A 13,804-nucleotide genomic window follows, 5' to 3' on the forward strand; every position below is an offset into this window, starting at 1 on the left:
GGAAAGTAGCTTTCTAGGGGTTACCTGCTGACAGACCCAGGACGGGTGTCTGGGCTTTCAGTTCCACTTCTTTGCTCAAGTACAAGGGATTCACACTGTCTTGTAAATCCATCCCCATTTCCTTTCTCAGAAGCCTGTGGATCCATGCTCCTCCTCAGTTTTAGGTTAGGAGAAACAGCAGTGGAAAGCTGTCAGTGAAAATCTTTATTGCTCTCATTATGGGGACTAATTTGGGCATCTCTGCATGGAGAGATGTTGCAGGGTGTGGACATGCCCCCCATATACACTGACAAGGCTTTCTTGGTTAGGAGCTGCATGTGTTGTTCTTCAGTAAGACACCTCCTCATGTTACTGGTTATCTCTTTTAATAACACAAAATTATGTGGATGGATTTCCATGGCAGACTATGTTCCATGCTGCTGTGTCCACATGGTCTCTTTCAAGCACGAAATTGCATGGACAGTAGGATATTTCCTGCTACTCTTCTGGCAAAGGACTCCCAAATTATAAACACAAGGGGATTTTAAACAGAACAGGCTTATCCCACAGTAGGATTATCCCTGAAACATGCCCCGTCCTTAGCAATCCTGGGGAGAAGGGTCTCAAATGTAGCAATGGTCTAATATATAAAGTGGAGAGACGAAGGATGCTCAGTCATGCTGGGATTCCCCTCTGCTTACAGCTAGAAACATTCCTGTATGTCAGCAATTAGAAAAAGAAACAAAAATACCCTCATGTAATAAAGAACTCTGCTAGAGAGCTGCAACATTTAGACCCTGGGTTGGATTTCATTGCCGTGATGAAATTACACAAGCATTGCCTCTCTCTCTGCCTGCTGTGCAGCTCCTCGCTCTCTCCCCTTCCCTTCGGCAGCCTCCGCACGCTCCCTCCGCGTTCGCTCCGCAGCCGGGCTGGGGGCGGCGTGGATTTAGGTAGGACGCGGAGCTCTGGGCTCCCTCCCAGCGCTGGGGTTCCTGGGCAGGGATCCCCTGGGCCGCATCATTGGCATGCGGCTCCTGGTAGGACTGCATCACTGCTAGAGGAGATGCCAGCGCAGAGCCGCGCTGCGCCGCTCGCCGCGCTGCGCCGCCCCGGCAGCCGCTCCGCCGACAACTTGGGGTGCCCGAGGTAAGAGCCCGTCGCTCCCCTCTGCTTCGCGGAAAAAGGGGTGAGAGCTGGCAGCCCGTGGGGGCTCGGTGCCTGGGAGGCAGCTCGGGGAGGGGGGCAGGGGAAAGCTCTCTGCAGAAAACTAAAACAAAAGGTGCCACTGAAAGCAAAGATGCTCAAGGGCGCAGAGTCGGTGTCGGAGTTGGGATGGATCGGTGGGAACTGTAGGGACTCCCCTTAGCTTAATGAGTTGGAGGGGTCAGAGCAGTCGAGGGCGAGTAATTTAAACCAGCCCCGTTACGCTGCCCTCGCTTTCTGCCAGGAGCTGCTGCGCTGTAGAGTTTTAACTTGGCCTGAAGCAATCTTTAGGAGTGCTCCCGGTGTGTGCTCAGTTTGCGGTGGACTCGGGGGGACGAGGAGAAGGTGTTTGCTTGGGGGCAGGGACTGTAGTGTCCGGATGGAGCTGTGTGGGACTGTGTGGGTGGTGGCACCCCAGGGCTGTGTGTGGGTGTGCCGGTGCCGCACCCACTGTAATTGTCCTCCCTTCGTCATCCTCCTCAGACTCCAGGAGAGCTTATCTGCAGCTAAAGCTAAAAACTGCAGTTAGTTTTCTCCGACCTCCTCTGTTAGGAAGGGTTAAATGAAGCCACAGAGAGAAAGCAGCGATTTGGGAGCTGTCGCGGGATGCGGGTTCTGTGGCGAGAAGTTCCCGTGCATGTGTGTGTATGCTCACTGCACATCCTGTAACACATCCAGGCACACATCTCTGCAGGACTATTTTTCTTGTAGAGGGCAAGTGTTGTTCAAGGGAAATTTTTATTATATGTGTCAAACTGCAGCAATATGATCCATAACACCAAGATTCCATTACAAATAATTGGTAAGAACTGGCTCCACAAGGATATTACTTGTCAGGGATGACCTCGTCTCAGGAAAAAATGGAAAAGAGTAACAGTCTGATGATAATGTGTAGGCGAGGAGCATGCAGTGCTCTGTGTGTGTGAGGGATCCCTCACTGTGTTTAGGTCAGGCACTTCTAAGCACATGCTAGAGCTTAAAGGGGTCTCCTGCCATTGGGAGTCAGAGTAGAAATTCCAGATAGGATGAGATTAAATCTTGTGTCTGACATGACATGAAAATTGCTGCTTCGTGTCTCCTGTGTATCCCTGGTGTTATCATTTGGGGGAAGGGAGAGGAAAAGGGTTAATTCTGTGTCTTACTTAACCAGATATTGAATGTACAATAGTGCCTGACTGATCGTCCCATGCATCCAGCTAGATGTTCTGCTGTGCATTTGGAAATACACCTTGGTGCCTCTGCCTTAAATGACATGGGACCCAAGCACTTCATGCAGTGGGATGTCCATGGTCAGGATAACCTGGAGGAAGGAGTGGGAACAGAGGCAGCATCCAAGTGTTTTTATAGTTCTTCACGATGGTAAAGCTCTCTTCCACCCTCCAGCAGAAAGAGAAGGGGAACATCTCCCTTCACTGCAAGACAGCTACCACAGGTAGCAGCACCTACAGGGAGACTCTGGGTCTCAAGAGATCCACGAGGCCCTTATTACCTCCCAGTGTTTCCCCTCTTCATGGCTTTGTTGTGAAAGGCATGTCTACCATTATTAGATGGACTCAGCTGGAGATCAGATCTGCAATGATGCCTTAGGTTTTCCTCACCCAGTTTTGCAAATGCATGATGTGAGTGCTGGGGGAACCCTTCTGGAGCATTAAGGATAGACACAGAAAACAGTAAACAGGAGACATCTTTACACTTCAGCTTGCCCAGTTCTGAGAGGTCTGTCCCATGAAGTAGCTATTTGAACCCATTTGTGTTCTGTAACATCTTTAAATGAAAGTCTCTGGTACCTGACAGCTTCTGATTGAAGGAGCTGAGCTGGATGTGGAAGCCCACTCAGGTTCTGATGCAGCTCTGAAGCTGCAAGTGCACAGCTGAGTGCTTCCCAAAAGTCAGCCTTGCACCTACAGATGATTTCTGAAAATCTGACTGCATGTCTGCAGGAAGGGTGTGGGCACCAGCTTCTGACAGCACAGTCAAAAAGGGTGCGAAAAATCCCACAAGGAGGAGAGCACACGGGCTGGTGCTTGGTACAGAGGGTGCAGGAGTTTTGTTGCAGGACAGGAATTGATCAGCCTGTACCTGCAGGGAAAAGGCAGAATGATGAAAACACATCCTTTTCTTGCTCTGAGCTGGGAGCATTACTTTTGGTAAAATGAAGTGTGAGAGACGAAAAAGGCAGGAAAATCCACCATGATTCATGGTGATGCTGTCCCACCTGTACAGCACACATTTGGGCAAAACTTGGTGAGGCAGGTCTGGGGTTTGAGGCTCATCCTGGAATTGGTGCAGCATGAGTCCAGTTCTTTTCCTTGCCTGAGCCAAATGAGAGCCCTCGGGTCCTCCCTCCTCCCCTCAGAGCTGTTGTGGGTGGCCCCTTCCTGGCCACCAAGTCCCAGAGATGACAACAGTCCTTCTGGGGAAGCCAAAGCCAGCCTTGAAAATCCTCTTCCTGCATTGCCAAGCCAGCAAATTGATTTTCCAGATCATGAGCTGAACCTCTGAAATTGTTCTCTTCTGAAGAGATTATGGAATTACTCCTGTGCTAATGAATGCTTTAATGTTACGGTGCCTAAAGTCCCATAAGGACTTTAACAGCCAAAAAAAAAAAGACACTCTAGGAAAGATGAACCTGTGGTGGCTGTGTCAGACCTCACTTCACCATCTGGGGCAGAGAGGAGAAGAAAAATGAGAGGAGGGTGAAGATGGACTCATGGTCTCCCAGGAAGCTGCTGAATCCATCAGGAATATCTTCTGCAGCTCCCAACTTTATCCCTGTGTCTTTGAGTGCAAGCAAGGAAACTATCCTAATGTTAACTATTGCTTTCCCTGTTCACCAGCTCTCTGGTAAATACCTGTCCCCTCCCTCAGTGGGAATAATCCAGCTCCTGGTGACCTGCTGGGAGAGCCCCAGGGTGGGCAACAGAGCCAGGTCTTGTGCCAGGCTGCTGTAACCTGCCACGGGATTATCTGAGTTTAGCACTTCCCTTCTATCCTCCCAATACATTACTGTCAGGCTCTGTAGTTTGGGATCATGGCACTGGTTTCCAAATATACAGTAAGACAATATATTCCCTGAAACCCCCCCCAAAGGAGTTTGGCATTTATCAGGGAGAAAATATGCTTGTGGGGATGAGTCTGCATTGATCCTGATGGTGTTCAAAGAGCACAGTCTTGCCTCTGCTTTACTAACCCTGGCTTTATGGCACTGTAACTCCACAGGTTAGAAGCAGGTTGTCCCAGTTTTGAGCAAGAGCAAAGTTAACCCCTAAGCAGTGCGGGGAAAACGTCTCCATGCCACAGGAGCTGCAATGCAAGGGGAAGGCTGGTCTATATTTAGGTTACGGTCTCTGCACAGAATGGGTAATCCTCTTTCCATGAATTATCCAGGGGATTAGACAGCTTTAAACTCCCCCAGGCCTCCCTGGCTGCAGCCGGGCTCGGTGGGAGCCAGGGGGGCAATGGCCAGAGGGAGGTAGGTGCAGGCAGGTTGCTGATGACTCATTTGGCTGCTGCCAGCCTTGCCAAGCACTTCAAGAGGTCACCAGAGGCCCAGACGCAGAGTGACACAGGAGTGACGTGCAAGGCAAAAGGGAACATCCCGATTAGGAAAGAACACAGAGCTTTATAAATAATTGCAGAGACGAGGGAGTTGGCAGCAGGTAGGAGGAGGGACAGAAGACCCGAAGCAGCAGCTTTCCGAAGTGTAATATCCTCGCTAGACTTTTCCAAGCTGTTTCTCGAACCAGAAAAAGGGATGCTTTTGGAACTGCAGCCGATACATCCGAGGAGATGCTCCAAACCCACCTGCTTGGGCTGGCTCTGCAAATGCAGTTCCGGGGATGCAAGTCAGGTTCATCTGTTTGGAGTGCGAATGGATCACTGTCAATACTCCATTAAAATGTTGAAGGGAGGCCAACAACACAGCTCAGGGACGGTGAGGGGTTGGGGAGGAATGGGATGCAGGGAGGGAGGCAGGCTGGATTGCACCAAAACCTGAATATTCCACTCAGTTATGGGGCAAGTGCCCACAACAGATTTCTGCCCTTTACTTATGCACAACTGCTAGAAAAAAAAAGGAGTCCTGTCACTGGGGGCCTGTACATGCCATAGAAGAGACATTCTTGTCACCCCTGCATGTGGGTCTTGGGACAAAGCTTTGGTGGGGAGATGAATGAGAAAGGCTCAGCTGTGCAGGCTGGGCTGTAGTTGACACCCACTTGTGGTGTAGGATGCCAAGGGGGCTCTTCCTCTGGTGCCTTTGGCAGTGGAAAAACCAGGGAAGAGGACCATGCCTGTGAAGCAGGAAGAGAGTCCTTGTGTGGGAGACTGAGCTAGCTGCCACTTCTAGTTTTCCATCTATGGGCTTGTGGTGCAGCCACTCTTTTCCTCCATTAGTCTCTAGAAGCTGGGATCTAGCTCAAAGCTCAAAACTTCACTCAGTTTTCCAGGCTGTAACTAAAATCGGTGCAGGGGTTTGATTTCCCCGATTCCCTTTGCCTTCTGTTGCTGCCTGGACATCTTGCCACCTTGTCCTGGAGTTACATTCCCCTGGATACTAACCCTGTGGACCCTCATAATACAGCTGCCATCCCCCAGCCTCACCCTTTTTCTGGACTGCAGGAAAGTCAGGTTTATTCATGGGGAAGTTAAGTGCACCAAGGCACTTTATTATCCCTGCATTTAAATCAATTTATTCTACTTTCTGCCACTTATGCTACATACTCTAAGTCAGGATTTTGACCCTATTTTATTTTCCCCTGCCCAGAACTGGGACAAATTGAAAGCCTCACCCTGCTGTTCATCATTCCCTCTTTTACTCACATCATCTGGAGGATGCCATTTAAGTAATGTCAGGGGAGCTTGAGTTGAAGAGGGAATAAATGAGCAGTCTCCCAGCTCACTGCTAGGATGGGAAATTCTGTGGCTGGCCCTGCAGCTCCTGCCTTGCCCAGGCACTCGAGCAGAGTCAGTGTCAACCCTGGCTTGTTTCTGCCTGTGAGGGTAGGGCTAGAAATCACCAGAGAAAGCCTGGATGGAAGAAGGAAAGCAAAGAAGGGAAAGACCAGGGAAAGTCTTTGCCTTTAACGTGAGCTAATGTCTTTCCTCCCTGCGTCGTCGAACATCCTCAATTTCCTGTTTAACTTAAAGTCAACACATCTGTCACGTTAGCTGCCTGGTTCCCCCAAGCCACCCCCCTCCCATCTGCTCTCCCTGCTGCCTCCAGCCTCCCTCCACTCCTATTGCTTTGTGGCTGGGGGTGTGTGCCTGCGATTGTGTTTTCTGCTGGCTGATGGACTTTTCCATTGCTCATGATTCAGTACCTGGATGTGGTCGCAGTGGGATGATCTGCTTGGCTTGCAGAGCATTTACTTCTAATCTCCGGCTTGTGACATCCTAGCAAAAAGGGGTGACCCTTCCAGGAGCAGCTCCACAGGCTAGAAAGAGGGGAAATGGCTGGTGAATGGCTGTGATGAAATATTTCCTAGTTCTGGTAAGCGATGATGCTTTTCTCTTTGGTCTCTTTCTGGACTATCGGTCCTGCTGCAATAGTAATATGGCTTAATGGGTTAGAAGCAAAGGGAGGGGAGCAGAAAAAGAGACAGAAAAAACAGTGAATCTCATTTGGTTTGTACTGAAGCTTTTCCAGGGGTCAGTGCTCATCAAAGCAGTTTAATTACTGTTGGTGAGAGTCTGGGAACCAAGCGGATCAATGTGTGTGCTTGGGCAGTCGGACCAGCTCTCACTCACATGCAGTTCCATTGCTCAGCCTGCATATTTTTTTCCTACTGGATTTCCAGCTTGGTCTGATGCTTTCCATGGCGTAGTCCTAGGTGAGCTGCTACCTGAGTGCTGCTTTTTCTGCCCTGCACTTGTTACTGCAGGAGTTATGGGAGTCATTCATAAATTCCTGCCCCTAAAACCTCTCAACCTTTCTAGCTAATAGACTGTCTCTGTCATTAAGTCTAAGCGAATTTTTCACTGAAACCAGTCCCCTAGGTTCTGCCAGTATGTGTTATATAGAGAGGTGCAGATAAAGATGTTTGGGAGGAAGAGGGTCTCACTGGACTACACTCTGCTGGGACCATGAGCTATCTGGTGTCCTGGGCACTGGCTTACTCTAAATGAGAGGTTTGCCAGTCAATATATCTCATAGGACTCTCAAAATGGGCGTCCTGCTTCTTAGTCGAGTGACAGCAGAGCTCTTACACTAGGGATGAATTTAGGGCCCTTGTTTAAAGAGGATCAGGGAAATAATAAACCTAAGAGCAGCCTTTGCAATCCGGCTGTACTGAATCTGCAAAGGTCTGTACATAACAAAAAACCCAAACAAACAAATAAAAAAAACCCCACACAAAAAACCCACAAAAAAAAACACAAACGAAGGAAAAATACAGCGGTGAAGCTTTGGCAGTTTTTCTGACAGGTACAAAGCCATGACCTTCTTGGCAGACCTGTGTTTCACCCAAAAACTGACACAAAATACGGTTTGGGGATACCAAAACAATTTTTTTTTCTGGATTTCTTTATGACAGGCAGAGTTAAAAACTAATCCTGGAGAACATTGCTGATATAACTTGTTTATAAAAATATTCCTCTCACGATGTATTATACAGAAACCTCCACTTGCTAAAAACTCACACATTTCCTACCCTTTGTTGTTTAGATATTGTGACACTGAGAGTGGGGCACTCTGGGTTTTGTGCTTATTCTAAAGAAACTTCGAAGTTTCAAGCACCAGTTACATTAAATATAAAGATTCTCCTCTCTTGAGCAGCAAGTTTTGACTTGGGGTTTTGTTTCACATGTGTTTCAGGGTGACAATCTTTTGTGCCAAATCTGTGTCTGGCAAACAGTGGGTGAAGAGGGAAGTGGAAGGGGCTTTGCGTGATTGAATCCCAGCACTGTGCAAGAAAGAGAGAGTGCAGGAGTTGCCCAATTTGTTGTCTTTGGGGGGTTGATGATTGTATCTGTGAGGAAATCCTCTTAGGACAGCTTTTGTGTCCTTTGACCAAAACACCATGGCTTTTTTCAAAAGGCTGAAAATACTTCATTCCCTGTTTCCTGGAATATTATTTCTGAGTGCCAGCAATTTCTATGAATTGTTTTTCTTGTTAGATTATCTTCTAAAACCTGCAGTAGTGTTGATGCCAGAGTATCTGCTGTCAATTTGGTGTTTGTGCACTTGACTTTTCTCCCACATTCAGTCTGGGATGTTGGCCAGTGGTGACTGTGCTTTCCTGATCCCTTCTGCAGTGCTGCCTGGAAGGGTTAATTTCCTACATTTAATTAATGACTCTGTAATATTTATAAAGAGAAAATCATCATACCCATCTGTGATAATTTTGGTACTTCTGCCAAGATGAAATTCTAGGGCCAAAGGAGTATTACAATATGCTGGATGTAGAGACTTCTATAATGTCCTGCAGTTATTTCCTGAGAGAGCCTGATTTAATGTTGGGGAAGTGAAGGACAGATACTGAAGTCTTTGTCTCTGGGTAGAAACAGAATTGAATGTGTTACAGGATTAATGAATGTTATTCCTTTTAACTTAACTTTAGTCTTTTCTCAGGGACATTTGGGTTATAAAGGATGGATTTCCCTTGTGAAAAAAATCCATTTGGTGAGGGCAGGGAGTCATAGGGGATCCTAAGTGAAGAATACTCCAGATCATTCCTGTGATGGCGCTTGGCATCAGTGTCATCATCTCTTCAGGGCAAGGTAATCAAGGAGATGGAAGATGAAACCTTTCCTTGCCAGGGAGACTTCCACATTATTTGATTGAAATTGGAATCCAGTCACCTCATGCTTGTCTCTCCAGATTTTTCTTACCACATCTGCTAAATTACCACCAGCTATTTGCGTTTTAAATGAGGGTTTCCTCCCGCACAACCCATCTGCTCAGCCTGTTTGTTCTTCCCGTGCAGTCACGACTTAGTGATCATGTTTATGTCAGAGGAAACACACTGGTGTTGGGGGTAGAAGGAAGAGGGGATCAGGGTGGCCCTGAAGATTCCCTTGGCTATGTTGAGTTTGAAAGAGGAACTGGGTTAAAATTGGGGGAAGAACCTCTTATGAAAGAGAATTAAGCCAGGTCAAGGGAGCTGGGAAGCTCAGGCCACTTTGAGGACAATTCTTCTTGTTTTCTAGTACTATCCCAGGGAATTTTTACAGTTGGACATCATAGACTCTCCCACATCTAAGGTGACATAGCTCACCTGGTTATATTCTTGACTGCCCTAATGCCAGGGAGGTAGGAGAAATTAAGGCCTTTTTTGCTTGGCGGTGGTTGAAGTGTGTGTTTTAAGGTATTCTAATCTGCCTTATTAAAATGGAGGGACTACAGGTCTTCAGAGATGCTTTCTGCTCACCTTGATGTGACAAACCTGAAGATATGACTACAGATATAGAGGGATGTGATAGAGATCTACAAAACTGTGAGTGACATGGAGACAGTCAGTAGGGCTGTTGACTATCTCTTCCAGTCCAAGACCCAGGCAACATCAGAACTGATTAAGAAAAGCCTGGTACAGTTCCAGGATACCTCATTGTGTGGGGACTGCAGCAAGCCTGATGCTGGGCAGGCTCCTACGGGAGATGCTGCAGGACTGTGCAGCAGCTGGTTCTCCATGATTCAGTGTTTCCAGTTAAACTTGGTGTTTTGCTGTGATTCACAACAGCTCTTGTGGAAGATAGGTTTGCAGGAAGCTGGAATTCATCCGCTCCTGACTGGGTGATGGATGGATTTGTTCAAGCTCTGGTTCTCTCTGTGCTGCCAGCACAGTGGATGCCTCCTTGGCCCCCTATAACTCCCAGGCTGGCAGTGAGTGAGAAGAGTGGTGTCCTCTGAGCACTACTGAAACACAGAGACTTACCCAGTCCTGGCATGAGGATAATGCCTGTGGCATGTTCTGTAAAACGTGAGAGGGTGAGTAAAATCCCTGCAGGAGATTTTTGACCACGGGGAAAGTACAATGGGAGCCAGTCTACTCCTGGATGTGATATGCTTTACACCCATCCTACTCTCAAGGACTGAGATCTGGTACTGCAGTGGTAAACTGAGGACAGGTCCTCTGTCAGGACACAAGTGGTCACAGCCTGTCTCAGGGATTGCTCCCACCACATCCCTCCAGGCAGCAGGGAAAAACTTGCCTCCTCCATGGGACATTTCTCTTGCCCTTTATGACAGGTGGTCAAACTGCTGCAGATTAACTGCTCTAATTAACTGCTTACAGGTTCCTGACCTCCTGAACTCATATCCTTGCCGTTCTCAGACATGCAGGACTGTCCTGGTGTCTCTGCTCTGCCTTGGCACTCAGAGAAAACCCCAATAGAGGAAGTGGTGGTGACTTCTTTGAGGAATCTCAAAGATTTATGTTGCAGTTCTACGAGTAGTGATGGTCCTCCATCAAGCGCAGTGATACCTCCCAGGGGGATTAACACAGCTAGAGTATGAGGTTAGAGGCAGATTGAATTGGATGACTCCATGAGGAGAATTGAGGGACTGGGGGACAAGAATGGATGTATGCAAAATTCTTTGCCAGCTGTACTTGGCACAGAGTATCTGTTGCACCAGACACTCATACTAATGGACAAAAGTTCTTTTAGATTTACAAGCTATCCTGAATGGCTGGATCCTGATATTAGTCTCAGGGCTGTAAATCTAATAAAATAAATAAAATTGCTCTGGGATTTTGCTCCTCATAATGTCATAAACACAGAAAGTGATCATTCTGCTCTGTACACAAAGTCCAAGGGTCTCTCTGCCCTGATAGATGGGAGGGAGCAGAAGCAGGGGTGATTTGGGCTGATGGCTGCTTGGGGCCACAAGAGGTGTGGGCTTCTCGCAAGTGGCAACTGGTTCTGAAATGCTTTCAGCCCACTTCAAAGGAGGAAATCTGACCTAAATTCCTTTCATCTGCTTCTACTGAAGCTGAAAGTGGGCACCAGTGAGATCAGCCATTTCTTGGGGGGGAGGGGGGGGGTACATTTGTCCTTCTGCACCCCCACATCACATGCACTTGCTGCCCAAATTCACAGATGTTTTATCAGGACTGTCTCATTTCAGGGATCTAGTGTGCATTAATTATGAGCATGTGTAAATGAGGTGTTAAATGATTTATACGCAGACCCAGATTGAGAAATCCCAGTGGTTTCTTCTCTGGATGTGTAGCCGCTGTTGAAAAAGTCAGACTTCCTCACATTCAGGAGGAGCTGAGGAGCCTTTTCACTTGTGATACAGACCCAAAACTGCTAGTCTTGGTGGAGGTTGAGCCTCCCTGGTGAGCCAAGGCTCACCAGTGGGGCCGGCACATGCATGAGGAATCCTGCCATCACCAGTGCAATTCACTGGCCCTCTGGGGACTGTGGCGTTGCTCTGATGTCAGGCCACTCTTGGGAAGATGGGGAATGCCTTTTGCATTCTCAGAGCCAGAGGATGGGAATTCAGAGCAGCAAAATTTTAATTAATCTTGTATTTATTTTTTATCACTAATTGAATATGCTTTTGGTGCTTTTTTTCTTCTTTTAGATAAGGGGGTTTAGGGTTGTTTATTAGTATCTATTTTATAATTGTAGCAAGAGAGGATCATTTGTTCTTAGTAGCTCAGACACTGCAAACCATCAGAGATGCTGCCTGTGCTGTGGCCATGCCTGGATTGGTGCCCAGGGGTGCTGGGCAGGATTGGTGCCCAGGGGTGCTGGGCAGGATTGGTGCCCAGGGGTGCTGGGCAGCACAGGCACCTCCAGCCCAGGGTGCCCAGCAGCAGGAGGGCGAGAAGCCAGAGCCTTGTTGGGCTGCTGGGGACTGCTGGGGACTGGGAAGTTTGCAGGGCTGGGGGTCTCTGGCAGGGAGCACTCATAGACCATTTCTGACCAGAAGGCATTTGGTGTTTTGACATGTTTTTGAAAAGCCGAGTGTGACCACTGACTAAAGTGAGTCACTGGGTGCTCCTTCTCAGGGCTTTATTTTCAAGCAACTCTGCTTAAGCATGGTGGCCACCAACAGAGTCTGCCCTGAATGCTGCAGAGCCAGCCCACAGAAGACTGATGTCATTTCAGCTCCTGTAATCCCCCTGACACACGAAGGACAGGCATGAAGGGAATGAGGAAAGATTAGGAAAAGCCTAATTTTCCACATACACACACCCCCCTGCAAGTTCTGCAAAGCCTTGTCTGTACCCAAGGCTTACACCCTGACTGCTTTAAAACCAGAAAGAAGTGGGAGAAAGCTCAGGTCCTGCTGACTCACAGTTACAGGGCGCTGAGCACAGCAACTTCCCAGCCATCGGCAGGAAAGAAAGATTCACACCTGAAAAGCAGCTGAGAATTTGGAAGAGGAATGAAAAATAAGGTGCTTCAAAGCCATGCTGTTTGAAAGCTGTTGGAGCTAAAGCAGCAGGCTGAAACAGGGCTCCTGCTTGGCTTTCTCCACAGCAAATTTGTAAAGGAGGCAAGTTCTCAGGATGGAGAGATGCTTGGTGAGGGTGGGAGCACTCACCCCCACTCGCCTGCTCTGCACCAGGCAGCTGCTGCTGGTCCCTGCTTTTCCAGGCCATGCAGATGATTAAATATTGAAAGGGTTCGGTTGCTGTTGCTTGAAAAGCTTCTGTCTGGATGAAAATGAAGTTATGTGAGGACAAGTTTGTGCTGGTGAAATTAGTCTCTGTTTAAATACATCTGATCATAAACAGACCAAAAATAGCTTTGTGAGTTTAAACGTAAAGGCACCCTCGGGACGTGGGTTTGGGTTACTCCTTCTTGGAGCTATGTGGGAGAGCTCAGGGAGGGGGGTATTGCAGATGGAGGTCAGGCTGAGTTATCAGCAACCCTGTGGCGTTCAGAGGTTGTTGCAGATGCTGAAAGGGTGGTTGTGATGGGAGCCAGCACCTGAGGTTTGCGTGTTCACACAAACCCTACTCCAGGCTCACCTCCCACACAGCCCCCAACACCCTGGGAGAAGGGGTGATGGATTGAGATGCAGGCAGAGGGAGGGGAGGGAGAAGGGATTTTTGATGAGTTATAGGATTAGGCAGAGGCAGGAGGGAAACTGGGGTTAAGGTAGAGGCCAAAATGTGCAGAGGATGAGATTGAGAGAGTTGACATTTCTGGGAGGCTGTTCTTAAACTTCCACAGAGTTCTTCAGGAGCACTCTGTGGAAAATCACCCACCTAAGCAGTGGGAACAGGAAGCCAAGTGTGGAGAAAGAAGGTCCTGTACTGACTAGTGGCCCAGCCAAATCTCAAATATAGACAAGGAAAAGTTATGTTCAGGTGGAAGTAGAAAAAGCAACCATTTTTCTGCTCTCCATCCAGGCCCCTGTTGCACTTTAATTTCCTGAGAGGACATCGAGGGCATTTTCCAGCTTCTTAGCTGTGCACAGGTGGGAGCCTCCTAAACTATATGTCTTGGTACCTTCCTGACAGAGCACCAAAGGGACAAGCCTTTACAATCCTCATCGGTGGTGGGTCCTAAAGATTTCCAGTCACCCCTGCTGAGCTTTTGGATAATCTGGGTATTGGATTCACCCATGGAGGTCCCAAAATCACTGGTAACACCCATGTGTGCTTTCATGGGTTTATATGAAGTTGTTTCTTTCCTGTGTGCAGCCTCAGTGAGGATG

The 13,804-nt window shown here is 48.1% G+C and overlaps 1 protein-coding gene across 2 annotated transcripts in view; it reads left to right on the top strand.

The window, feature by feature from the left end:
- The first annotated feature begins 908 nt into the window (after positions 1-908).
- Positions 909-13,804, top strand: part of SV2B (synaptic vesicle glycoprotein 2B) — a 65,014-nt gene continuing 52,118 nt past the window's right edge. The window contains exon 1 of one of the 2 annotated variants that reach the window (XM_064669051.1): positions 909-1,128. The gene's annotated coding sequence lies outside the window, so the exon portion shown is untranslated. Of the gene's footprint in view, positions 1,129-6,496; positions 6,677-13,804 lie in introns of those variants that run through there. The other variant, XM_064669053.1, reaches the window with a different exon arrangement.

This window comes from Pseudopipra pipra, chromosome 12 (assembly GCF_036250125.1).
Source record: "Pseudopipra pipra isolate bDixPip1 chromosome 12, bDixPip1.hap1, whole genome shotgun sequence".
In the NCBI taxonomy this organism is placed as follows: domain Eukaryota; kingdom Metazoa; phylum Chordata; class Aves; order Passeriformes; family Pipridae; genus Pseudopipra; species Pseudopipra pipra.